General features: G+C 40.4%; 1 protein-coding gene across 6 annotated transcripts in view; it reads right to left on the bottom strand.

The window, feature by feature from the left end:
- Positions 1-6,158, bottom strand: part of CFLAR (CASP8 and FADD like apoptosis regulator) — a 50,441-nt gene extending 44,283 nt beyond the window's left edge. The window contains exon 1 of one of the 6 annotated variants that reach the window (XM_027590789.2): positions 5,358-6,158. The gene's annotated coding sequence lies outside the window, so the exon portion shown is untranslated. Of the gene's footprint in view, positions 1-2,695; positions 3,278-3,308; positions 3,561-4,222; positions 4,745-5,009; positions 5,319-5,357 lie in introns of those variants that run through there. The other 5 variants (XM_027590793.2, XM_027590791.2, XM_027590787.2 and 2 more) reach the window with 5 other exon arrangements.
- Positions 6,159-27,100: the final 20,942 nt, after the last annotated feature.

Genomic DNA, 27,100 nt, shown 5'->3' with positions numbered 1-27,100 from the left:
GTGGTATAATTCTCTCAGGATGGCCTCAAAAGTGTCTAAATTTGGGGCGCCTGGGTGGCTCAGTCATTAGGCGTCTGCCTTCAGCTCAGGTCACGATCTCAGGATCCTGGGATTGAGCCCTGCATCGGGCTCCCTGCTCTGCGGGAGGCCTGCTTCTCCCTCTCCCACTCCCCCTGCTTGTGTTCCCTCTCTCGCTGTGTCTCTCTCTGTCAAATAAATAAATAAAATCCTTTAAAAAAAAATGCCTAAATTTAAGGAATTATTTCCTCAAACAGGACATCATCAAAATTGCTAATACCTTGTATGAGATGGTGTAAGTTTAAGACACAACTAATTGTCCATGAACTATCACTATATTCACTCATGTGATTGAAAAACAGCCACAGGGGTGCCTGGGTGGCTCAGTTGGTTAAGCGACTGCCTTCGGCTCAGGTCATGATCCTGGAGTCCCGGGATCGAGTCCCGCATCGGGCTCCCTGCTCAGCAGGAAGTCTGCTTCTCCCTCTGACCCTTTCCCCTCTCATGCTCTCTCTCTCTCTCAAATAAATAAATAAAATCTTTAAAAAAAAAAAAAAGAAAAGAAAAACAGCCACAGGACAGTGTGAAGCATTTACTGCATTCATCAGTTTTTGAGGCTTCCATTTCCTCAACAACAAAAAGCAACAGGCAAAGCTGAGTTTGAGCAAGATTCCAAATTTTAATGCTTCAGCAAAGCCTTAGGTCAGAAACCAGATCTTAGTTCCAAGCAGTGCAAAGGAGGGCTGTGACCTAGCCTGTTCTTTGTAGGTCACTTTATCATCATACAACCGCAATCAGGAAAATACACAATCCTTCTCCTCAAGGATTTCATCAAAGGAATTAGAAAGGGCTCAAGAAACAACCCTATCTGTCCAAGGTATCAATTATGCCACACTAAAATAAAATATTCAGCAGACATTTCTCTGCACTTAATCCCATCTATACAAGACTAGCTTGAAGTAAAAATTCAACCTAGCAGGTATATTTGTTCAGTTCATACAATGGATTCTCCAGAGTTGGCCTGTCAGGAGATAGTCCTGTTCAAAATCATAAGTTGTGCATAATACTGGAGATATAAAGCCCTTGTGATTCTTTCTATATAGCATTCTTTTTCCTAATTATAAAAAGCACTACTTGCATGCTATAGGAAAATCTGGAAAATGGAGAAAAGTAAAGAAGAAAATAAAAATTCCCCACTTGCCTCAGCCTCATCACTATCTTTGGTACCTATTTAACTGTTCTGATCTCCTTCCTGCTCCTTCTTTCTAGGTTCCTTGACATTCCTGTTGACAATCCAACTAAAAAAGATAGACTCGGTAAATGCAGGTGCTCAGTAAATGCTGAATGAAGGGATTCACTTATTATTGATTTATTTTACTCAACTCTGAATCAAGCTTTGGTCATTCTTGCAAAGAATTTGGTTCATTTGCCAGATAGTATCCAAGCCAGATTTGTCATGCGTCTACTCTTTAAAACAAAATCATTGATTTTAAAAACTATACTTTTTGAAAGCTTCAAGTAAAATACAAAACCAAAAACAAACAAAAAAGATACAGTAAGCTAAAGGGAAGATCCAAAAGATTAAAAAAAAAACTCAAGAATTTGACAAGTAGGTAAGGAAGCTTTGGTTCCCACTTGTAAAATCAGATGATGGACTGAAGCCATTAGCCTAAGGAACATTTTAAACCTTGGAGCGAGTAGCTACAAGAGGATTTTTTAATTACACTGAAAAACTTAAGTATATAGATATTAATGTAAATAAAATGGGTTAATTTCTCCAATTGAAGAGTTCCCTGCAGAAGACACAAACCACCTTGAATATATAGATGAATGTGGTGTCACATGGGTGAAGGTTAGTTCTTTCATGAGCACTGAATTACCAAAGATGACAACCCAATGTATAGAATAAGAGGAAAACAATGAAGAAGCTGTTGGTCTGTTTTGCACAAAATTGCCAAATAAAGACAAAGTGGCTAAAAGCAGAGAAAGAAGCAGTTTTATCTGGAAAGAAAATATTTATATATATTTTTATATATATAATATATCCATATGTACATGGGGTCAAAGAAGAAAAGACTTCTCTAAACCCAGAATTGAGGGAGAAAAAACATTGGAGACATATAAACAAGCAAATGAATTAAGTGTAAACTGTGGATACACACAATCTCAAAAAAAGAAAAGTGGTCATTAGGAAAAAAATCTTTCATTAGAAACACTGACGTTGGAGGGGAGTGAAATTCCATCTGAGAAAAGAAGAGATGTTAATAGAAAAAAATAAACACCAGTTCTGAAATGCAACTGAAGAAAAGGCATCATACAAAATAAATATTTTGAAAACATTTAAAAGTCTGTATTTGAGTGCATAAAGTGTCTGGAAAAAACATTAAACTTCAATCTTCTGTTATCTTGGGAAATGGACTCCTAAGGGCTCTCTCTATTTACTTTGCATATATTTTAACACAGATAATTATAATACAACTTAACTGAAAAGTTTTTGAAGAAAAGCATTATAATACAGAGTGTTAAGTGCAATTCTATGGTAGGACAACCACCAAATGTATGAAAGTATAGAGGAAGGGAACATGTGGTGGTAGGTTATGAAGTCTTCTGAGAATAAGTGACAGGAGCTGAACATAAAGGAGAAATAGGGCATTGCAGTAATGATAGTGTTTCTTACCTCACTGATGGATAGTAAGGAAAACAAGAATGAGCGTGAGTCCACGTTGGCCCTCTGTTACCTGTCATTACTTCTCCAGCGTGGCCCAACTGTCTTCCTCCCATTCTTGGCTGTCAGTGGCCCCTGTCTAGGCTGCCTTGAATCTAAGTTACCCGTGTAGGTAACTTTGCTTGGGCTCCCCCAACCACTCTGTGAACTTCTGGGGGAGGAAGGAACCAAGTTCAGATCCATCTCTATGTCCCCAGCACCCAGAACTCAGCCTGGCCCATAGGAGTTCAATAAATGTTGGTAGGATTACATCGAATCAAAGGAAAGCAGGCAAGTTCAGTCCATAAACACGAGTTTAATTAGCCTTTGGGGCCCTACAAGGAAAAAATAACCAAACGGAGTCCATTCCTGAGATTTAAAACAGTGACACGCCTGGTGACTCGGGACTGCTGTAAGTGAGTCCCCAGGAGGCTCCAGAACAGACCAGAAGGGCTAAAAGCGGCTCAATCCATTTGGGGGGGGGAGGTCAGGAGCAGTGCCCTTACACCCCCGGAGCCCAGGCGACTCCAGCACAGGGGCGCAGGTCGAGAGAGGAGAGACAGACAGGATTCTTAAGTCTACTCACGCCCGGGCAGCCCCGGCTCTTCCCGCTGGATCTCAGGCGGGAGCGAGACCCACCCGTGAGGGACCTGCAGCTCCGGGAAACCGGCGTTGGGAGTACTCCAGAAACTGGAGGAGAGCGTCGCACCCAGCAACAAGTGGACTCTCCAGATGGCTTCCAGGAGCCTCTTCCAGCTAAGCGCTTGTGCGCCTCTTCCAGGCAGCCCACGAGAAACTTAAGGTTCGAGAACCCTCCGCCCCCGCACCTAAAAAAACTCCACAAGGGTACACTCTCTGCTCTCCCGAAACTCTCCCTTGGCTAGGCAACGGGTCACGTGGAGCTCGGGGGAATTACGTGCTGCTCGCGGAGAATGAGTGGGTGCTGTGGCTGCGCCCCACCTACGCGCTGAGGGTGAAGTTGTGGCTCCGCTCGCGGCAGAGACGGAACCTATTTCGGTCGCAGCTTCCAGCAGACCACCTGCCACCAATGCAAACTGCCTGAGACTACGCTCCCTCCCCCACCCTCACCGCCGTCGTGCAAGACGCTCAGGCGGCAAGGTGCACCCCGCTGCGGCAGACCTGCAGGCGGATTCACCTCCGAAAGCGGGCGCGAGCTAGTAAGTAATACAGTGTTAAAGAGAAGTGCAAATGTCAGTTACAAACAGAAGTAGAAAACGTTTAGTCGTTAGAAAAAGCCATTTTAATCAGGACATCCATCCCAGAAGCTGTAAGTAAAACAAATGTTAACATGAAAGATGAAAACTTCTGTACGGCAAACGTTCAAAATTCCCTTCCAAACCCGAGTCTTTTCTTTTGTTTTCTTTGTAATTTTGGTGTTAAGCCAAATTTTCTTCCACTGAAACTTTTTTGTAAGATTATTCAGGGGAACCACTAGAGGGAAAATACCAAAAATTCTGTTCGTCTTATCTGAACTCTTACCTAAAGTGGGTCAAGCCCATCAGAGCCCCGTCTTAGTTTTAGATTACCCGGGTTTGTCGGTGTCCAAAATGCTTGACATATTCTATTCTCTATTGGGACTAAAATCTCATTGCGTAAATTAAATGTCAATGTCAACAAATGAAAATAATTAGGGTTTTAGAGTCCTTACTAACCCACACCCTACTCATTTCCTGTTCGCTAGAACCAAAACATGCCTCCCTGGCCTTTGTTCTATTGCATTCCACACTGTTAATGTTTAAAAAGAACACGTCCTTCTGTCCAAATCCGGACACCATCAAGCAGGAACATCTTGAAATCAACTTAACATTTCCCGGTTTTTGTTTGTTTGTTTCTTTTTTGAAGGAGGGGAAAGGCGGGGAGCGGGGAACAAGTCTATGTTAAGGCTTTACAAAAATCTTACTAGTCATTCCAAACGTTGGCAAAGAAGTTTCCTTGCAGTTTGGCAAAATATATATTACACCGCTGTGCAAAACAACCCTGACCTATTTCACCAGGTTATTGCAATAGAGTAAAAATTCCTGCCAGGCTGGCTACTACCGCGGAGACACGTAATCATGCCGGAAAAGTCTTCCTTCTCATCAACGTTTCGAAAGGACGCTGCCGAGCCTTTCCAACAGTTTGCCCCAGGAATTGAGCAACTCTCAGGATGATTTTAAGCAACGTTTACTTGTCCTCTGGAGCTTCAGTGTTGGGCAACGGTTATGTGACCCGGTGGTGGGGGGGTGCCGGACAGCATCCGGGACTCCTGCAGCCTCCGGCGACCCACCTGAGATCCGGGGTTTGGGGAGAACCGGCCGGCGGAGCCCGTTTGTCTGGAGGTTTGTCCCGCGGCTGCCGCCCCCTCCACGCCCCCTCCGCCTGCGCCGGCCCCTGCCCCACAAACAGCAAATAAGGACCCTAGCGGAATGAGTCATTTGCGGGAAGGCCCACTCCTCCCCTAACCCCTGCCTGGCATCGCCCGCCCCAGGCCAGTTCCGGGAAGAGCTAGTCCAGGAGTAGCTGCGAGGTGCGGGAGAGGCGGCACCGCCCCCCCCCCCCCTCGCCCCCCGGCCCCGCGTAGGGTCTGGGATCTGGGGAGGGTGGGAAGCCAGGGGAGCAAGCACTGGGCACGTACCGTCTTGCTCACCGCGGGGCTCTTCTTAGGCTTCGACCTATCAGGCTTTGCTGACAATGACGCCTGAAAGTTGAAGAAAAGGAAACTGAAAGTCTAAGCCTGTTAGCGGACGTGGCGCCTTCCAGCCGCAGTCCCGCCTCCATTGGCCTTTCTCAAGACTTCTCTAGGCACATAAGCCTGAGAAAGTTTGATGGCCTACCGTTCAGTGTTAGGCCCAGAGACGCCCCTGATGAGGGAGCAGAAGGGGACAAAGCAAAAGCTGACATCCCACGACCCCCTCCCCCAGATGGGACAGGTGTGACATTCCTCAGGCACTCCTGGCTGCCTTAAAGCTAAGGAAAGGAAAAACAAATAGTTAATTTACAGAGTTATATATGTTACCACAGATTCCCACTCACTTTTCTTATCAAATTCTCATAGATTTTCTTGAATAGATGTTTTTTCATTTGCTATTTTCTCTGCAAGACAGGAGTCTCCCTCAGTTTACAAATGTCTTAGCAATTTACAAGAACAAAGCATTTCTATCAATAACCTAGCTTCCTGAAGGAAATGTAGATACAATGAAATGTCCTTATAACCTGCAGCCCATTGACAGACGTGAAGCGGGCAGAGTGTAATGCTCCTCCAGGAGGCTCCCAGCTGTCTTAGTGTTACTGCCTTGCTTTCTAGGAGAAACAACCTTAACTTGACAATGGCAAAGCCTCCGGGTATCCTGTGAGTCTTCTTTAACATAAGACAATCCTTCTGAAACCTCCCTTTTCCTTAGTCCCCCAACCCCACAGTAGACAATCAGCCACCCCTCACAAACCCAGGGCAGCTCTCTCTGCCCATGGGTCCTGTCCCCTTCCTTTAATAAACCACCTTTTTGCACCAGAGACGTCTCAAAAATTCTTTCTCGGCCCTCGGCTGCACATTGCACTCCAATGAACCTCATCTGTATTCCAAAACCCCAACACTCCCACTCACCGACCCCAATGAGTCCCTTTGAATTAAAACACTCATGTACCACAGCCAACCGGCTGTTAACACTCTCGACTGCGTAGGGGAGAAAACTGTCACCCCGAAATGTGTCCCTTTGGCATGTGGATTACTTGAGGTGATTATTTTTAAGAAACAAAAGACTCTGGAAGAAACTTTGACCCTCCCTATAGCTGTGTAGAAGACTATAGATGGAGGACCTGCTCTGGGAAGAGAGTTGTCTGACCATAGTTTACTACAGTATAATAGGAACTAGGTGTTTTAGACAGAGAAGAATTTAGCAAAGTCTGTTTGTTAAAATTCCTCTCTAAGTCCCATTGTTTCTGTAAGGCCAGCAAACATTTGTTTACCATTTACTCTTTCATCTTCCTGTGAATTGTCTTCCTTCCCTTTGAAGTCCCAGACCTCTTACCCCTTCTCCTTACCTCTCAATTGCCTGATTGCTTGATAGGCAAATAAATTTTATATTCTCCTGTTAATCTGTCATATGTCAATTTAATTCTTAGACCAGACAAAAGAATCTTGAGGGGTAAAGTGAAATTGTCCTCTTTTTCAATAACTGGATATGCTATGAACCCCAGGTGTTTGTTTAAAATAGTTGTAGCTGTCATAAGGAGCAAGCAAGCACCACTAGTGTTTCTTATTGATGCTTGGGAATAATAATAAATAACAAATGTGAAAGCACTTTGTCTTTTAATCTATTTAGTCCTAGTAACCACTTTCTTGTGTTTTTTTTTTCCCCTTAACTTTTCAATTCAATTTAAGCTTATAGGAAAGTTACAAGAATATTGCCAAGAGATTAACTACTGGCATGACAGCATGAAGAGCTCAGGTGACCCACTCCCTAGTGAAACTGATGAAAATTATTTTTTATTTTTTAGAGTGAGAGAGCTCGCATATGCGTGAGGTGGGGGGGGGGGGGCAGAGAGGGAGAGAGAGAATCCCAAGCAGCCTCCATGCTCAGCATTGAACCTATCTTGGGGCTCAGTCTCACGACCCTGACTGAGATCAGGACCTGAGCGGAAATCCAGAGTCCTACACTCAACCAACTGAACCACCCAGGCGCTCCTGATGAAGATCATTTTAAAACAAGCAAACCACAAACAGTCATTTAAAGCCTTGAAAATAGCGAATGAAAAAACATCTATTCAAGAAAATCTATGAAAATTTGATAAGAAAAGTGAGTGAGAATCTGTGGTCTTTCAATCAAGACCACTTGACCAGTCTGCTGCAGTCAAGAACACAGGGCTTCCTCTCCCCACCATCCCAGTGGGAGGAGCAGGGTGTCCCCAATTCTCATCTTGCCCCGAGCTCCCTGATATTAAGGCTAAGTCCAGGGTAAGTGTGGTTGAGAGATGGAGGCTCCTTTTTCCATCCAGCCCACTCATGGAACAGAGGATCTACCTTGGTCGGGAATGCTGGAATACTAGGGTCCTAATCACCCTTACCTCAGTTCTGAAGTGGTAGTTCTGTTGCAGGATTTCTTTTCCTTTGGTGCCGAGGTTCTTGGTCACGCCACTTCGAAGAATGAAGAGGTAGACCAAAGAGTGGTGGGCAGCAAAGCAAAGATTATTGAGTGTAGGAAGCTTCTGGATAGGGAGGGGACCCGAGAGCTGTTTGGTGTTGGTTGTTTTAATCTGATAAGCCCCCCACCCGCCTGTCACCCAATCAGGTTTTTGTCCACGTGCTTATCTACCTATCAGGTAGATGTTCACATGAGAGAAGGTGGAGGGCTCCTTGCAGGCCTGTATCTTGTAGCCTAGGGGACCAAGAAGGCAGTGGCCACCACTGCCCTAAGGCATGCCGGCTAGCTGCAGGCCACCAGATCAAGCTCCTTGTTTAAATATCCCACTGGCTATTGAGCTGGCCCCCTGGGCCTGGGTTAAGGGGCACCTGGGTGGCTCAGTGCGTTGAGTGTCTGCCTTCAGCTCAGGTCATGATCCTGAGGTCCTGGGATCGAGCCCCTGCATTGGGCTCCCTACTTCTCCCTCTCCCTCTGCCCCTCTTCCTGCTCATGCTCTCTCTCTCATAATTAAATAAAGGGTTAAAAAATAATAAAATAAAATAACTTAGGAAAAACATCAGTTTCCTAAAGCTACAAATAGGAATGGCTCACCAAACCCTGCAGCTATATCCTGATGCTGGAAGATATCTGTCTTGTGTAGAAGGTCAAATCGCTCCCACGCCTCAGAGGCACCACTGCCGGTACCACAAGTGTTCAAACCAGATGTATATTTACTGTGTGTTCTGTAACTTCTGATTCCTTCACCTGAACCCAACATGCCAACTCCCTCTCTCTCTCTCAAATAAATAAATAAAATCTTTAAAAAAAAATACAGTGCTAGCAGAAATGTAAAATGGCACCACCTAGAAAACTGTTTGGCTATTTATTATAAGGTATACTTACCATATGACCCAACAAAAGTACTCTTCAGTACTTATTCAAGATAAATAAAAGCATATATCTGTACAAGGCTTGTATATGAATGTTCATAGCAGCTTTATTCATAATAAAACCAAACTGGGAATAACTTAAATATCCATCGCTAGGCAAATGGTATACTACTCAGCAGTAAAAAGGAACAAGCAACAGATTTATGCAACAACATGGATAATTATGTCTGATATGCATGCTAAAGTATTTAGGGGAAATGTACTGACGTCTTTAAAATACATCAAAAAATAAGATGGGTTGATAAATGGACACAAGAATGTATTAAAGCAACTATAGTAGAATCTAATACAGTCGACCCTTGAACAACACCTTTGAACTGTGCAGGTTCACTTCTATGCAGATTTTTTAAGGTACTATAAATGTATTTTCTGGGCGCCTGGGTGGCTCAGTTGGTTAAGCAACTGCCTTCGGCTCAGGTCATGATCCTGGAGTCCCGGGATCGAGTCCCGCATCAGGCTCCCTGCTCAGCAGGGAGTCTGCTTCTCCCTCTGACCCTCTTCCCTCTCATGCTCTCTATCTCTCATTCTCTCTCTCTCAAATAAATAAAATCTTTTTAAAAAAAAAAGATAAATGTATTTTCTTTTCCTTATGATTTTCTTAATAACATTTTCTTTTCTCTAGCTTACTTTATTGAAAGAATACAGCCTATAATACATAAAACATACAAAATCTGTGTTAATCAACTGTTTATGTTATTAATAAGGCTTCTGGTCAGCAGTAGACTATTAGTAGTTAAACTTTTGGGGAGTCAAAAATTATACATGGGGGCACCTGGCTGGCTAAGGTGGTGGAGCATGTGACTTTTGATCTCAGGGTTGTGGGTTTGAGCCCACATTGGGTATAGAGATTACTTAAAAAAATTAAATCTAAAAAAAAGTTATACATGGATTTTTGACTGTATGGGTGATTGGCACCCCTAACCCGCACATTGTTCAAGGGTCAACTGTAGTATAATCTAGTGGTAGGTATATGGGTGTTTATTGTAAAATTCTTTCAGTTTTGTTCTATGATTGAACATTTTTATAACAAAAGGTTAAGGTTAATCCCTCTGTGCTGAGTGAAAGAATCCAGACACACAAAAAGTACAAATATGGTTTATTCTACAGTACACAAAGTACTGTAGAGTTTATTTGTACGACATTCTATAACACAAAACAAATCTATGGTGACAGAAAGTAAATTGGTGTTTGCGGGCAAGGAAAGTGTTGATTGTAAAGGGGCATAAGAAAAATTTGGGAGTGATGGAAATATTCTGTATACTGATTAGATGGCCGTTACATGGGAGTATATATTTGTCAAAAGTACTGAACCATACACTTTATTTATTTTTTTAAAGATTTTTTTTATTTATTTGTGAGAGAGAGAGATCACGAGCAGGGGGAAAGGTAGAGGGGGAAGCAGGCTCCCCTCTGAGCAGGGAGCCCCATGCAGGACTCGATCCCAGGACCCCGAGACCATGATCTGAGCCAAAGGCAGATGCTTAACCAACTGAGCCACCCAGGTGCCCCTGAACCATACACTTTAAATGAGTGCATTTATTTATGCAAATTATACATTGATAAAGTTGATTTTAAAACAAACAGGCTAACAAAAGTGTATTGGAAGCTCTGAGCTTCTAGATAGGTCTAATCCCTTCCAAACATCTCAGGGTAGGATCTGGTTGAGCTATTTCCTTGGCGAACCTCCATTGTCAGTGCGTTCAAAGTTTTCCTTTAAATTGTCCAGATTTAGCAGGGATGACTCTTTTAATCTGCCACCTGCAAAGGAAAGGCCTGGCTGCCAGAGCTCCCCAAGTAGAGTGGAAGAAGATTGATGAGGTCTCCTCATCCGATAAACATACTTCATCTTAGATGGACACATTTGATCTGCCCCCCTTCCCACTTATTAAAACACTTTCTTCCTTTCTTTCCCCCTTTCTTTGCTTCTAGGAGCCAACTCTCTCCAGATTAACCTCCCATCTCTCTGATCATTCCTGGTCTCTTTATAGATAGACTTCCTTTCCTTTGTTTGCTCCTTAAATATTGGCTCTGTCCTTGACCCTCTTCTTTTTGTCAACCAGGATTTAATTATCTTTTGTTGCAGTGATCACACATCCCTCTACTGTGTTTCTCTAGTTTCCATGTCCATCTGATTTCTCCTATGGTCCGGTTGGAGTTCTGTCATCTGCCTTCATGAAGCACTAAAGGAATATGTTGAGTACAGAGTGTGATAGAGTGAGACAGTCAAGGTCAGAGGAAAGAAATCATCAGAGCCCAAGGCCACCAGCTGGTTCAGTGATGTCCCAGGCCGGGAGGGGGATGCTGACACAGATGGAGGCCAAGCCTAGGTACAGATGTGGCATTTCTGTGTCATACTGCTGCTGTTCCTTACTTTCAATGACCTACTTCCATGCTGCTGCCCCACAGTGAGGAGCCCTTTCCTAACGCAAAGTAAATGTTCAGACACTCTGGTTTTCCTTTCTTTATGAATGAACATTTTTATAATAAAGTGTTAGGAAAGAAAACATTATGCTAAGTGCAAGAAGTCAGACATGGAAGAGTACGTAGTGCTTCAGGGCCTAACACTGAAGTTAAAAATAGGGCTAAGCCGCATGGCTCAGGGCGGACTCCAGTGGAAAAACTGTCATGCACATATACCCTCCTGGGTCCTGCAAAAGTACTTTGACAAGGGGAGCTACCATTTGAAAATCGGCATGCAGTAGGTGATAGCTATGATTTTATCATGGGCACATTAGTATGCTCTTTATACACATCAATTCATGTAATTCTATGTCGGAACCATTGTCCTCATTTTACTAATCAAAATAACAGAGGCTTAGAGAGGTGAAACAAGTAAGTAATCAGAGTTCAAATAATTGGCAGAGCTTCGGTTCAAAACCAGGCTATCAGGCTTGTTGACTGTTGCTAACTAGAGGTAGCTATGTTGAGAATAGAATGCCCTCTACCCCCACTTCATATGGAAATAGTGCTACCACTGATCTACTGTCTCCATAGTTTTGCTCTTTCTAGAATGTCACATAGTTGGGATCATACAGTATGTATCCTTTTCAGATTGGCTTCCTTCGCTTAATAATATGCATTTAAGTTTTCTGTGTGTCTTTTCATGGCTTGATAACTCATTTCTTTTTAGCATGGAAAAATATCCCATTGTCCCAAGGATGTACCACAGTTTATTTATCCATTCTTTTACCGAAGAGCATGTTGTTGCTTCCATGTTTTGGCAATTACAAAGAAAGCTGTTATAGACATCTATGTGCAGGTTTTTGTGTGGACATAAAATTGCAACTCCTTTGAATAAATACCAAGAAGCAGGATTTCTGGATTGTATGGCAAGAGTATGTTTAGTTTTATAAGAACCAACAAACTGTCTTCCAAAGTGTTGGTATCTTGCATTCCCACCAGCAACATATGTAAGTTTCTGTTGCTCCACATCCTTGCCAACATTTGGCGGTGTCAGTGTTCCAGATTTTGGCCATTCTAATAAAAGCGTAGTGGTATCTCATTGCTATTTTAGGTTGCATTTCCCTGATGACATATGTTGTAGAGCATCTTTTCATATACTTATTTGCCATCTGTATGCCATCTTTGGTAAGATGTCCACGAATGTCTTTGGCCCACTTCTAAATAAGATTTTCTTGTTGAGTTTTAAGATTTCTTTTTTTATATTTTGAATAAAAGTCCTTTATCAGATATGTCTTCTTTTGCAAATATTTTCTCTCAGTCTGTGACTTCTTTTCTCATTCTTGATATTGTCTTTCACAGGAATAAATTTTTAATTTTAATGAAGTTCGTCTTATCATGTATTTATTTCATAAATTGTGCTTTTGGTCTTGTATCTAAAAAGTGATTGCCAAACCCAGGGTCACTTAAGTTTTCTCTGATGTTATCTTCTAGGAGTTTCATAGTTTTGCATTTTACATTTAAGTCCATGATCCATCTTGAGTTAATTTTTGTGAACAGTGTAAGATCTGTGTCTAGACTCAATTTTTTGCATGTATATGATCCCGTTATCTCAGCATCATTTGTTGAAAAGACTATCTTTGCTCCATTGCATTATCTTTGCTCCTTTGTCAACAATCAGTTGACTGTCTTTATGGGGGTTTGTTTCTGGGCTCTCTGTTCTGTTCCAATGATCTATTGCCAATGCCACACTGTATTGATTACTGTGGCTTTATAGTAAGTCTTGAAGTCAGATAACATCAGTCCCCCAACTTTGTTCTTCTTCAATATTATGTTGGCTATTCTGGGTCTTTTGCCTCCCCATATGAACTTTAGAATCAGCTTGTCAATATCCATAAAGTAATTTGCTGGGATTTTGTTTGAAATTGCACAGAATCTATGGATCAAGTTAGGATTAGTTTTGGGGAGGACTTATAATTACTGGGGAGCAGGGGAAGTATTATTTTGGAGATAAAGGAATAATAAGTTAGTAAAAATCAGCTATAGACAAGGGAGGGATTTTAGCATAGGCTGTATACTAGATAATATTGCATATTTACGTTAAATTTCTTGGGTGCAATAGTGGTATTGTGATCATGTAGGAAAATGTTCTTGTTCATAGGAGATAAATACGGAAATATTTAGGGATAAAGTATCATCATGCCTGCAAATTAGTTTCAAATGGTTCAGCAAAGTGTCTGTGTGTGTGTGTGTGTGTGCACGTGCACGCATGCACGCACACGCACCTGCATGTTTATAAAGAGACATATATCAAATATGGCTGATTGTTACCAACTGGTGACTCTAGATGACGTGTATGTGTGTATTCTTTAAACTTTTCTGGTTTTCAAACTTGAAATGTTTGAAAATTAAAAGTTGAAAAATATTTATATGTGATTCTGATATTCTACCAATTGTATTTGAAATGCAATGCAAGATATTTCATACACATCATTTTGTTTTAAAATGTATTGAGTTTGGGGGAGGATATAATATAAACATTACCTGTACAAATATTAGTTAAAAAACACTGTATCAAGGGAAAAGTATGTTCTCTGAAGTTTGGTTATTAAAAAGCAAGATACAGGGCGCCTGGGTGGCTCAGTTGGTTAAGCGACTGCCTTCGGCTCAGGTCATGATCCTGGAGTCCTGGGATCGAGTCCCACATCGGGCTCCCTGCTCAGCAGGGAGTCTGCTTCTCCCTCTGACCCTCTTCCCTCTCGTGCTCTCTGTCTCTCATTCTCTCTCTGTCAAATAAATAAATAAAATCTTTTAAAAAAAATAAAAAAATAAAAAGCAAGATACAAAAATAAATAAATAAATAAAAATAAAAAGCAAGATACATTCTACAGGAAGTCAGGAGTCAAGGAGATGCTTTGCCGGATGTGACTGTATATATTTGGCTTTTTTCTTGTTTATTTTTACCCTTCATGACTAACTTTTAAGACTCATGAACCAGGGACCATGACTCTTTTGCTTCTCATTGTACACCCAGCATTTAGCACAGTGCTTGGCATATAGTGGGTCCCTGAATAAGCTAGGTAACACACACTTTAACAAAGTAGTCCCAAAATAGTAGTGTTTTAGTACAATAGAAATTTACTTAGTCATCACCTTGCTAAACAATGCAGGTATTTCTGGCAGGCAGCTTCCTGCCATGCAGTGATTTCAGAGACTGACACTCCTTCATATTTTGGCGTCATCATTTCCAGGGGATTTGTTATCTTCAGCGGTCAGTCCGCAGAAGGGGAAAGATTGTGAAGAATGCATATCTGCTTCTTAAAATCCTTGTCCTAGAAATCATACATCTCATTTTCACTCATGTTCCATTGGTGGATACTAAACATATGGCCATACTGAGAAGCACAATGTGTATGTGTATGGGTGGAGGGTAGGGGGTGTATGGAAAACCACAGTGCCTGAGCTGGCAGTCCCTCCCCAGGCACAATTCTATCATATGGAAAGAGAGTGGATTTTAAGTAGACTGCTAACCATTTCTGCCATAGTGTTTAAATGTTTGTTGAGTGAGTGAATAATGCTTCTGGGACTGCCTTATTCTTTGCAAATGTAATACCATCTAAATCTCAGAATGTGGAGAAGCTCAGATGCAGTTCATGCAACCACTCGTGGTTCTGTTGATTTTATAGTTCTTCTCTGGCAAGATGTAGTAAGAAGGCCTAGAGTACCCTCCTGTCTAAAACAACTTAAAAACCAGATCAACAAAATGTATGAAACAACAGTTTGCGGACATTGGATGTTAAATAGTGTAGGACAGTGATCCTTGAGAGAGGTGAGCCCTATAATTTTCCTAGCTTGCTGCCTGGAAAGTTTCCAGGTTGTGGCACAGGGAGAGAGAACTCAGGCAAAGCCTAGTCATCTCCTTTAACTGTGGAGACACAGTCTTGGGAGGCTAAAGTGGCTAGAGGTTGCAGAGCATAGTACCAGAGATGAGAGCAATGCACAGAGAGACAGCTCTAAGGATCTTCAGAGAGTTCCCCTGAAGTTTTCAGCTAACTACTAATCAGTGCACATGAGGGGAGAAACCATCCAAGTACGTGGGAGAACTACCTGAAAGAAGCAGAGGAAACAATTCTTACTCACCCAGAGACAAGAATGAATCAAGTTTGCACCAGACAGTAGAAAATCTTATATTTCATGGATCACTGAGCAGGGGAGGAACATTAGCCCTACACTCAAAGCTACTCTAGACTCATATATATATATAAGTTAAGAGCAAGCCTCAAAAAGATTGAACTGTTTATAAATAATTTAACTGCATCTCAGGACAAAGCTCAAAAATATTTATAAATACAAAACTATCTAGCACCTGACAAAGTAAAGTTCACAATGCCTGGCATTTAATTTAAAAATTACAAAAATATAAAGAACCAGGAAAAGGCAACCCATAATGAGGATAGCAATCAATCAACAGAATCAGCTCCAGAAATGCCACAGATAATAGAATTAGTAGACAAGTTTATTAAGATGAAACTATAACCATATTTCACATGTTCAAAAAGACAGATGACAGATTGAGCATATTAAGTCAAAACACTAAAAATATTAAAAGATCCACAATAAATTCTAGATTAAAACTATAATGTCTGGGGTGAAAAATATACTGTATGAGGGTAACAGTAGATTAGATACTGAAGAAGAAAAGATCGGTGAATTTGAAGACATAGCAATAGAAACTATGCAAAATGAAACACAGAGAGGAAAAACACTGAAAGAAAAAAATAAACAATATCAGGAAATCTGTTATATAATTTTAATCAGCCCAATATATATGTCATTAGAGGCCCAGAAGAAATATATGAGGGACAGAAGAAAATACTTGAAGAAATAATGGCTGAAAACTCCAAACTAGATAAAAACTACAAATCCATAGATCAAAGAAGCTTGATGAACCAAAGAACCCCAAGTACAAGAACCATGATAAAAGTACACAATATAACATGATAAATTGCTTAGAACCAGTGATATGCCCCTGGATATGACTGACCTGTCATTCTGTCCCATAACTTTCCCTTTGGACAGGAACTGAGCTAAAGATACAATATCTCTAGAATGGTGCCAGAATATGAAGTCTAGTATCTGCTACATTCCAGAATCTTTAAATGAATCAGAACAGCCCTAAAGTGTAGATCCAGCCCCAGGCAATACCAGCTGTCACTAGTGTTCATCCAGATAGCTGTCATTTACTGTCCAGAATTGTTTCATTTTTTTCTTTGCCTGCCTGGCTTGGTGGTCCCCTTGAGTTTTAATCTATCCTCACATCCTTTTTACTTGCACAATTCATTTGGACAGGATTTTTTGGCTTTAGCTTTCAGTACTCTTTCCAGACCTGATTGGATAAATGCCCTCTACCCCAGCCCTCAGGACCAGATAGGCCAGACACCATCCTACCAGTTTTCCTGTGAAAATTTTCCAGGAAATTTGAAAGAGTAGATCTTAAAATTTCTTATCACCAGAAAAAAAAATTTAGGTATGTGAGGTGATGAATGATAACTGATTCTGGTGATCATTTTGCAATATATGCATATTTTAAATCATTATTTCATATGCCTAAAAAAATACTATGTTGTATATCAACTATATCTCAATTAAAAATTTTTTCCAAAAATAACTTAAACTTTCTGACTATGTGGCCAAACTCTAGGTAATGTTGGGATCTACCTGGGTGCTATGAAAGTTTTATCAAGTTGAGAATTTCATGGAACTAGAAGATATTATGCTAAGCAAAATAAGTCAATCAGAGAAAGACAATTATCATATGATCTCACTGATATGAGGAATTTGAGAAACAAGACAGAGGATCATAGGGGAAGGGAGGGAAAAATGAAACAAGACAAAACTCGAGAGGGAGACAAGCCATAAGAGACTCTTAATCACAGGAAACAAACTGAGGGTTGCTGGAGTGGAAGGGGGTAGGAGGGATGGGGTGGCTGGGTGATGGACATTGGGGAGGGTATGTGGTATGTGCTGTGATGAGCACTGTGAATTGTGTAAGACTGATGAATCACAGACCTGTACTCCTGAAAAAATTAATACATTATATGTTAATTAAAAAAAAGCAAAAAAAAAAAGAAAATTGAGAATTTCAATCATATGAATATGGAGCCTGAATTGAAACATGCCTTCACATCAATTATGCTTTAAGAGAAATAGCTATCTTCTTACCACCTCAATCAAAATTGAGTGATAATTGGGGCACCTGGGTGGCTCAGATGGTTAAGCATCTGCCTTCGGCTAGGGTCGTGATCCCAGGGTCCTGGGATCGAGCCCTGCATCGGGTTCCCTGCTCTGCGGGAAGCCTGCTTCTCCTCTCCCACTCCCCCCCGCTTGTGTTCCCTCTCTTGCTGTGTCTCTCTCTGTCAAATAAATAAATAAAATCTTAAAAAAAATTGAGTGATAACTACTAATGCCCTTGACACAAATACTAACTCTATAACAAGATGCTTTTATATAAATAAAGTTGAATAAAGTATTTTTGGACATCTGTATTACTGCAAAAAATTAATTTTGGGGGAATTGTTTGCTTCTATAGCTATCATTAAAAAACTAACCTACATACATGGATATCTGATCATATTGCTCTTTGTTAAAAAACACTTGGACATACTTCTGCTGTATAAACAATGTTCAAGTATTATTGTAGAGTCATATGTGGCTTATGTGTACAGTCCTAAAATAAACCAGAATGGGTGGTGCAGCTTTGTAGTCCCAAAGGAGGCTAAGACAAAAAAAGATTTGGAACACAACTTTATTTTTATTTTGGTAGACCTTTGGTTCCAGCAAGTAAGACAAGGAGTGAAAAGGAATGTGGGAATTCAAGAATACAGCCTGGGGCTTCAACAAGTTGCTAGATGGTGAGCTTTGGAATTCTTACGGCACCGCAGCTAAACCTATGCGATTTGTGTGTTAGTGAATGGAGGTAATTGTGTAAAGAAGTTTAAATGAGAATTTATACTCTTCATTTAAAAAGCAAAATTGATAGGGCACCTGGGTGGCTGAGTTGGTTAAGCATCTGCCTTCAGCTCAGCTTGTGATCCCGGGGTGTTGAGATCGAGTCCCGTATCAGGCTCCCTGCTCAGCGGGGAGCCTGCTTCTCCCTCTGCCTCGCCTGCTGTTCACCCTGCTTGTGCTCATGCTTTCTCTCTCTCTCTGTTAAATAAGTAAATAAATAAAATCTTTTTTTAAAAAAAGCAAAATTGATGCATAGACATTTTTTAAAGAAGACCTACTGATGTCCAACAGGTACATGAAAAGATGCCCAACATCACTAATCATCAAGGAAATGCAAATCAAAACCACAATAAAAAATCACCTCTATCTGTTAGAATGGCTATTATCAAAAAGACCAAAGGTAACAAGTGTTGGTGAGGATGTGAGAGAAAGGGAACACTTGTACACTGTTGGTGGGAATATAAATTGGTGCAGCCACTATGGAAAACAGTACGGAGGTTTCTCAAAAAACTCCAAGTAGAACTACCATATGATCCAGCAATTCCCCTTCTGGGTATTTATCTGAAGAACATGAAAACACAACTTGAAAAGATATCTGCACCCCCATGTTCATTGCAGCCTTATTTATAATAGCCAAGATGTACAAACAACCTGTATCCATCAGCAGATGACTGGATAAAGAAGATGTGGTATGTATGTATGTATGTGTGTGTGTGTATACATATTTAAATATTTAAATAATTCAGTAAATATTTAACTAAATGAATAGAATTTAAAGAAAAGAAACTGAGACGTCTGCCTCTTTTCTTGTTAAAATTCCATGGATCTCCTTGACTTGGATCTTCGAGGAAGGTTGGACAAGAATGCTACATTATTTGCACTCAGGAGTTCTGTTTCTTGTAATTCTGACAAAAAAAGCAAATGACCAATGTGTTAAAGAAGAAATGTTTATTGCATGCAATGGCCAGAGAATAATTGGTTGCATGCTGCAGAAATTGGTCTTGACCTCTGATGGTTAGTATTTGTATCACCAACTCAACAAATAAGAAAAGGTTATATAGTATGTGTCAAAAAGTTTAGCCCTAGCTCAGTTCTAATGTCCTTGCCATGGGTTTGGGGAAGGGCTTTCCAATCCCAGAACACATCACCATTACAGTTTTTTTGTGGGTTTTTTGTTTTGTTTTTTTAAAGATTTATTTATTTGACAGAGAGAGGCACAGCGAGAGAGGGAACACAAGCAGGCGGAGTGGGAGAAGCAGGCTTCCTGCGGAGCAGGGATCCTGATGCGGGGCTCGATCCCAGGACTCTGGGATCATGACCTGAGCCAAAGGCAGACGCTTAATGACTGGGTCACCCAGGTGCCCCTCACCATGACAGGTTTTTTTGCAAATAATGTCAGTTTTCTGATAGGCAGCTGGAATCCTGGAAGCCTCTTAGACATTGGAAAATATGTGAATCTCCCCATTCTTCATTCCCTAAACCTTTATAGATTCATAAATGAGGTGTTAATATGTGACAAATCATCCCTATCAGTCACTTGTATTTTTAGATCTCTAATGAATTCATTCATTCAATAGATGCTTCCTAAACACCTATCACACAGGTATAGTCCCTGTCTTCAAAGAGGCCATGGTTTAATGAGGGAGTCAGGCAAGTAAATGAATAATTACGATGCATTGTAAGTGCTATAATAGAAGTATGTCTAGGGTATAGGCTATAAAAGATTTCTTTCATTGTCTTATAAATGTAGAAATTGATAGATTAGACTTATAATTACTGATAAACCCAGATCAAATATAAGGAAGCATTTACAGGTCATGAATTAAGGAATTAATACCTTGAGTTTAATCCCTGTATTGTTAAATATATGAATTGTTGGGTTTGGCCAGCAAACCCTGAGGCAGTGAATGAAAAGATTACTCCAGACATCTAAGTAGGAGAAAGGAGAAGGCAAGGGGGGACCAGACACTCTCGTGGTGAAAGGTCCAGAGCCAAACTTTGCCTCCACTTTTATTGTGAATGTTACCAATACCATAAGGGAATAAGAAAAACAAAACGGAGGGGCACCTGGGTGGTTCAGTATTTAAGCGTCTGCCTTGGGCTCAGGTCATGATCTCAGGGTCCTGGGATCAAGCCCTACATCAGGCTCCCTGTTCAGTGGGAAGCCTGCTTCTCCCTCTCCCACTCCCTCTGCTGTGTTCCCTCCCTCGCTATGTCTCTATCAAATAGATAAATAAAATCTTTAAAAAATAATAATAATAAAAAGCAAAAAGGAGTGAGAAGCCTTAAAAATCAGGGCAATGGCATAGGGAGTATTGTGTGATTAGAACAAGCTGTGCTCGTGACGCGTGTGCAGACAGGGAGTACATGGAGTACATGACCGCCAAAGATAAATGTTTCTCTTAAGTCAAGCATTTACTCCCTGGATGAGTACATTGAGCTGCTATGAGGATCCAGCTGTTTTCAGCACAGAAACTACAAAGGAGACCCAGTTTTCTGGACACTCCTTCTTTGCTTTTCAATTAGTCTCATCCAGGGAGGCATGCGTTTATTAAATCTTATTTATTTATTTTTATTTTTTATTTTTTTAAAGATTTTATTTATTTATTTGACAGAGAGAGAGAGACACAGCGAGAGAGGGAACACAAGCAGGGGGAGTGGGAGAGGGAGAAGCAGGCTTCCCATGTAGCAGGGAGCCCGACGCGGGGCTCGATCCCAGGACCCCGGGATCATGACCTGAGCTGAAGGCAGATGCTTAATGACTGAGCCAGCCAGGCGCCCCTATTAAATCTTATTTAGCCAGGCATTATGAATTCCCATAAACTGTGACCTGTTTCCTTGTTAGAATTTAATCAGCATCTACAGATATAGTTCTAGTTTTAATTTTGTTTCGCTAGAAAGTCCGGTCTCCACATACGATCTAATTTTAAGACTATATCTGTGTTAAACCCTCACGGGTTTATGTTACTATGACATGGGATTCCCAGGTCTAGATGCTACCACTGTCCATGAACTTCATTCTTCCTCAGTAAAATGATCCCGTCTGCGCTACCACAGGCATTCTTTATTTTTAGGACCCTTATAGCTACTGTGAACCACAAAGTTGGCTTTCAGTACCATGTCTCTGAACAGTTAGTATTTCCCACGGAAATTTGGTAGCAATAAATGAAATAAAATATACCATACATATAGCACAAGAAGAGCTACAATCACACAACATTCACTTAATTGTGTAATTCATTTAAATGTATAATGCAGGGGCTCCTGGCTGGCTCAGTTGGTGGAGCCTAGGACTTGATCTTGGGGTTGTGAGTTTCAGCCCCATGTTGGGTGTAGAAATTTCTTAAAACTTAAAAAAATAAATGTATGATGCAAACATTTTTTTCCAATCTCCTTGCTCTTTTGCAATAAGGTAAAAATGTCTGATTAATGTATTTAAATAACTAAATTTAGAAAGATGTTGGGTTAATTACCAGATCAGCAGGAAAATGTAGGTTTAATGCTTTTATTATTTCCAAATTCAGTTTGGGAATTGAGTAATTAAGATTAGAGTAGGTGGAACATTTGTAGGGGGTATAAATTCTTTTTTTTATAATGAGATTTAATTAATTTTCAAATACTGTAATTGGTAAAAATCTAAAAGCAAAATATTTCTTTTTAGACATAATTTGCTTTGAAGAGCACTGTTTGGAATATTATTAAAAGTTACTCTTGGGGTGCCTGATTGGCTTAGTAGAGTCTGAACTCTTGATCTTGGGGTTATGTTAGAGCCCCATGTTAGGGGTAGAGTTTACTGAAAGAGTTAACTTTCAGCTTTAAAACACAGAATGAAAATTTATGACTTTTCCAAATGGCAGAAAACCTGATTTACATTACATTTTAAGTGTATGTAGTCTTCTTATTTTGTAATAGATTCCCAGAAGCATAAGTCTTTTGCAATGACCAAAATTCTTTTCAGTTAGTTCTATAATTTGGGGCCACATTTCAGGAGTTACTTAATTTTCTTTCTTTCTTTCTTTCTTTCTTTCTTTCTTTCTTTCTTTCTTTCTTTCTTTCTTTCTTTCTTTCTTTTCTTTCTTTTTCTTTCTTTCTTTCTCTTTCTTTCTTTCTTTCTTTCTCCATGTGAGATTAAACAGAAAAATACACAGACCTTGAGACAAGAGATTTTTTTGTCTTTTTTTCTAAGATTATTTATTTACTCTATCTTTTTTATTTTTTTAATTTATTTTATTTTTTTATTTTTAAAAGATTTTATTTATTTATTTGACAGAGAGAGAGAGAGCACAAGCAGGGGGAGCAGCAGGCAGAGGGAGAAGCAGGCTCCCTGCTGAGCAAGGAGCCCAATGTGATGCAGGGCTCGATCCCAGGACCCTGGGATCATGACCTGAGCCAAGGGCAGACGCTTAACCAACTGAGCCACCAAGGCGCCCCCCCTTTTTCTTTTTAAAGATTTATTTATTTATTTATTTATTTATTTATTTATTTATTTATTTATTTATTTGACAGACAGAGGGAGCACACAAGCAGGGGGAGTGGGAGAGGGAGAAGCAGGCTCTCCACTGAACAGAGAGCTCGATGTGGGACTCGACCTCAGAACCCCGAGATCATGACCTGAGCCGAAGGCAGATGCTTACCCGACTAAGCCACTCAGATACCCCTTATTTATTTACTTTAGAGAGAGAGAGAGAAAGAGAGAGAAAGCAGGGGGAGGGGTAGAGGGAGCAGGAGAGAATCTGAAGCAGATTTGGGGCTGAGCAAGGAGCTGAGGTGGGGCTGGATCTCAGAATCCTGAGATCAGGCCCCAGGCCAAAATCTAGAGTCAGACACTTAATGGACTGAGCCATCCAGGTGCCCTGATTTTGTCTTTTTTTTTTTAATAGCTGAAGCTATGTTTTAAATTGTTTATATATATCAACGGTAATTCAATTTAAGACAATATACGGAATTTGGGGCACCTGGGTGGCTCAGTCATTAAGCAACTGCCTTCGGCTCAGGTCATGATCCCAGGGTCCTGGGATCAAGCCCCACATCCGGCTCCCTGCTCGGCAGGAAGCCTGCTTCTTCTCCCACTCCCCCTGCTTGCGTTCCTGCTCTCGCTGTGTCTCTGTCAAATAAATAAAATCTTAAAAAAAAAGACAATATACGGTTTTTAATAATGTAATCTTTATCTGAGTTAGCATTTTGAATATTTTATTATATATAATATTTATAATATATAATAATGTAATACAACATAAAAATAAAATATTATATACTTTTATGTATAATGCAATATATAAAATTAAGGTAAAACTTCTCTTTGCAGTAGATCCTTTCTGATAGAATCATTGGCAAGTAAATGCAATTTCCATTAGGTGTTCTAGTCTCTTAGTTTCTGGAGCTGATTTTCCAACCCAAAACAAAAATATTTTAAAAGCAAGAAAACCGGGGCACCTGAGTGGCTGAGTCTTTAAGCGTCTGCCTTTGGCTCAGGTCATGATCCCAGAGTCCTGGAATCGAGTCCCACATCAGGCTCCCTGCTCGGCGGGAAGCCTGCTTCTCCCTCTCCCACTCCCCTTGTGTTCCCTCTCTTGCTGTGTCTCTCTCTGTCAAATAAATAAATAAAATCTTTACAAAAAATAAAATAAAAATAATAAAAGCAAGAAAACCCCCCAACACCAAAGCCCTCCTCCCCCACTTCCCAAATTGATATTGGAGGTAAGCCAAAACTCACTAGGAGGATTCCACTCCCATTAGCATGGTTATTTGAATTTGAATACCTTGCAACTCTAGGGATTTTGAGGATCAGAAGGATTATATCAAATTTTGAAGCTCATGTTGCCAACTGAATGAGAGGCTGTCATGAAAGAACATTCAATTTTTGTTGTAAACTACCTGGGTTTTATGTAATAAGCCATACATTGAAAAAATACTTTAAAAATTTATGAGTTTTTTTAATGCTATTTTTTAATGACAACAGAATATTATGAAGAGAAATCACATTAAACTCCAATCTTTGTCTTAACATTTTATATGTAATATGTAAATATTATCATCTATGTACATTAAAAATGCACATAGAAATTAAAGTTAAAGCAAAGATTAAACATTTTAAAATATTTGCTTATCATGATGACTACATGCTATCATTAGTTAATATATCAGTGTACTCTTCATGTTTTAAGTTTTTATTTAAATTCTAGTTAGTTAACATATAGTGTAATGTTAGTTTCAGTAGTAGAATTTAGTGATTCATTACTTACATACAACACCTAGTGCTCATTATGACAAGTGCCTTCCTTAATCCCCATCACCCATTTAGCCCATCCCCCTGCACCTCCCCTCCACAACCCTCATTTTGTTCTCTATAGTTGAGTCTCTTATATATAAGTTTGCCTCCTTCCCCCCGCCCTTTCCTTTTTTTCTTTCAGATCAATGTACTCTTAGGGCAAGGTTCATTGTACTAGTGGGTCCAAGTCCATATTTTGGTCTTCTTGATTTTTTTTTTTTTCTGGCTGGCTGTTTCCATGATTAGATTATCGTATTGACCCAGTAATGTTGCTGACAAGAGTTCATAACTGTTCTTTTCTTCTTGTTTCTTGTTTTTGCATTACCGGTATTAGCTTCCATCAGCAGTTTCTTTGTAAAAACCTTCCTAAGTCACTTATCTACTTCATGAAGATTAGTTTAGTTAAAACTAGTAGATAATAGGGGTGCCTGGTGGCTCAGTTGGTTGAGCGACTGCCTTCGGCTCAGGTCATGATCTTGGAGTCCCGCATCGGGCTCCCTGCTCAGCAGGGAGTCTGCTTCTCCTTCTGACCCTCTCCCCTCTCATGTGCTCTCTTTCTCTCTCTCATTCTCTCTCTCAAATAAATAAATAAAATCTTTAAAAAAACCTAGTAGATGATAAATTCCACAAACCAAACACATACAAAGTACCATGTGTAGCAATTTGCTGAAAAGTTCCTTTATTCTCTCCTCTGGAGGGTAGAACTCCCACTTTCCCTTCAAGATACCCTATTTACTATAAATTCTATGTGACCACTTGGAATCCACCAAATGAAGAAAATCCCACTGTCAATTTATACAATAAACTTCAGCAAACTTGAATTAATTTTTATTAAACATGAAAAAATATATATGTAAGTTTAAATATTTTCTTTTCTCTCCTTAATGGGTAGTCTTTGCACCTTCCCTGAGTTGCATGTATCCCATTTGGGGGACCATCATGTTAGAAAATAAGTCTATTTTCTTTTTTTTTTTATTTTTCGACAGAGAGAGAGAGACAGCGAGACAGAACGCAAGCAGGGGGAGTGGGAGAAGCAGGCTTCCCGCTGAGCAGGAAGCCCGATGTGGGACTCGATTCCAGGACCCTGGGATCATGACCTGAGCCGAAGGTAGATGCTTAACGACTGAGCCACTCAGGCGCCCAAGTCTATTTTCTGATAACCAAAATTTTAAAAGAAAAATGGTAAATACGATCAGAAATAGGGAAGAGAATGAGAAGAATGAAGGGTAGGACTCAAATTATTTTTCCTGGAATACTTCTCTCTAGCCCCTAATTAAGTGGGCCTTGCCAATGTCCTATGTCTCCATGAAGCTAAAAAAATTTACTTTAATATGCAGACTGTGCATTTCCTTTGAATCCCAATATAAAGCGTCTTCCTTTGGGGGTGCCTAGGTGGCTCAGTTGGTTAAGTGTCCAACTCCTGATTTCTGCTCTGGTCATGATCTCAGGGTCATGAGATTGAGCCCAGCATCAGGAGTCTGCTAGAGATTCTCTCCCTCTCCCCCTCCCCCTGCTCACATGTGCTCTAAAATTAAAAAAACAAAAACAAAAAAACGAAAGGATCTTCCATTCCACAGTATCATTAAAATCTACATTTGATTGAGGTGGCAAGTGGATGACTGTAAATACACCCTATGCCTGTAATTATACACTGAATACTAAGTTCCACTTGTCTGTACTGTTCCCATCATGCCAATATCCTGCAACCCCTTCTTCTCCTTTTTCGTTTTCTTCTAATTTGTTTCTTCTATCATATTGGCCATTCACATGTATAAATACTTATTGTTTCCATGTTTTTTCTTTATGTACATTTTCTACCCCACTTTATCCCCTGACGTCCTCTATGTTACTTTTTTCCCTCTCATCTTACTTTTTTAAAAAATGTGTGAATCTGCTTTAGTAGGTGTATCAAAATAGTTTTGTTCAAAGTACAGGAAGACAATAAAATTACTGTAAAATTAGATAGTTCTGAGATAAGATCTAAAAGAATAATTTTATGGCATTTTATAGTACTTATCACATACATGATAGGTAATGTAATATGGTGGTTACTATGGAGTCAGACCTGGATCGAAAATCTAACCCTGGAACTTACTAGCTGTGCCATCTTAAGCTTTGTTACTTCACCATGGACTTGCCCTACATACAAAATGGAGCTAATAATATTTTTACATATAGTCATCTACAGTGCTTATTTATGAGGCTAGGAAACACATAATTAACATTACTTCCAATTGTACTTTGGTCATACATTTTTTTTAAAGGTTTTATTTATTTATTTGAGAGAGAGAGAGAGAGAGCATGGGGGGGGGTGGTCAGAGGGAGAAGCAGACTCCCTGCCAAGCAGGGAGCCTAACAGGGGACTCGATCCCAGGACTCCAGGATCATGACCTGAGCCGAAGGCAGTCACTTAACCAACTGAGCCACCCAGGCGCCCTGGTCATACATATTACAGGGGCGCCTGGGTGGCTCAGTCGTTAAGCTTATGCCTTCGGCCCAGGTCATGATCCCAGGGTCCTGGGACTGAGTCCCACAATGGGGCTCCGTGCTCAGCGGGAAGCCTGTTTCTCTCTCTCCCACTCCCCCTGCTTGTGTTCCCTTTCTCACTGTGTCTCTCTCTGTCAAATAAATAAAT

The sequence above is a fragment of the Zalophus californianus genome, chromosome 3 (genome assembly GCF_009762305.2).
Source record: "Zalophus californianus isolate mZalCal1 chromosome 3, mZalCal1.pri.v2, whole genome shotgun sequence".
Classification (NCBI taxonomy): domain Eukaryota; kingdom Metazoa; phylum Chordata; class Mammalia; order Carnivora; family Otariidae; genus Zalophus; species Zalophus californianus.
This window is presented reverse-complemented; position numbering and strand designations above follow the sequence as displayed.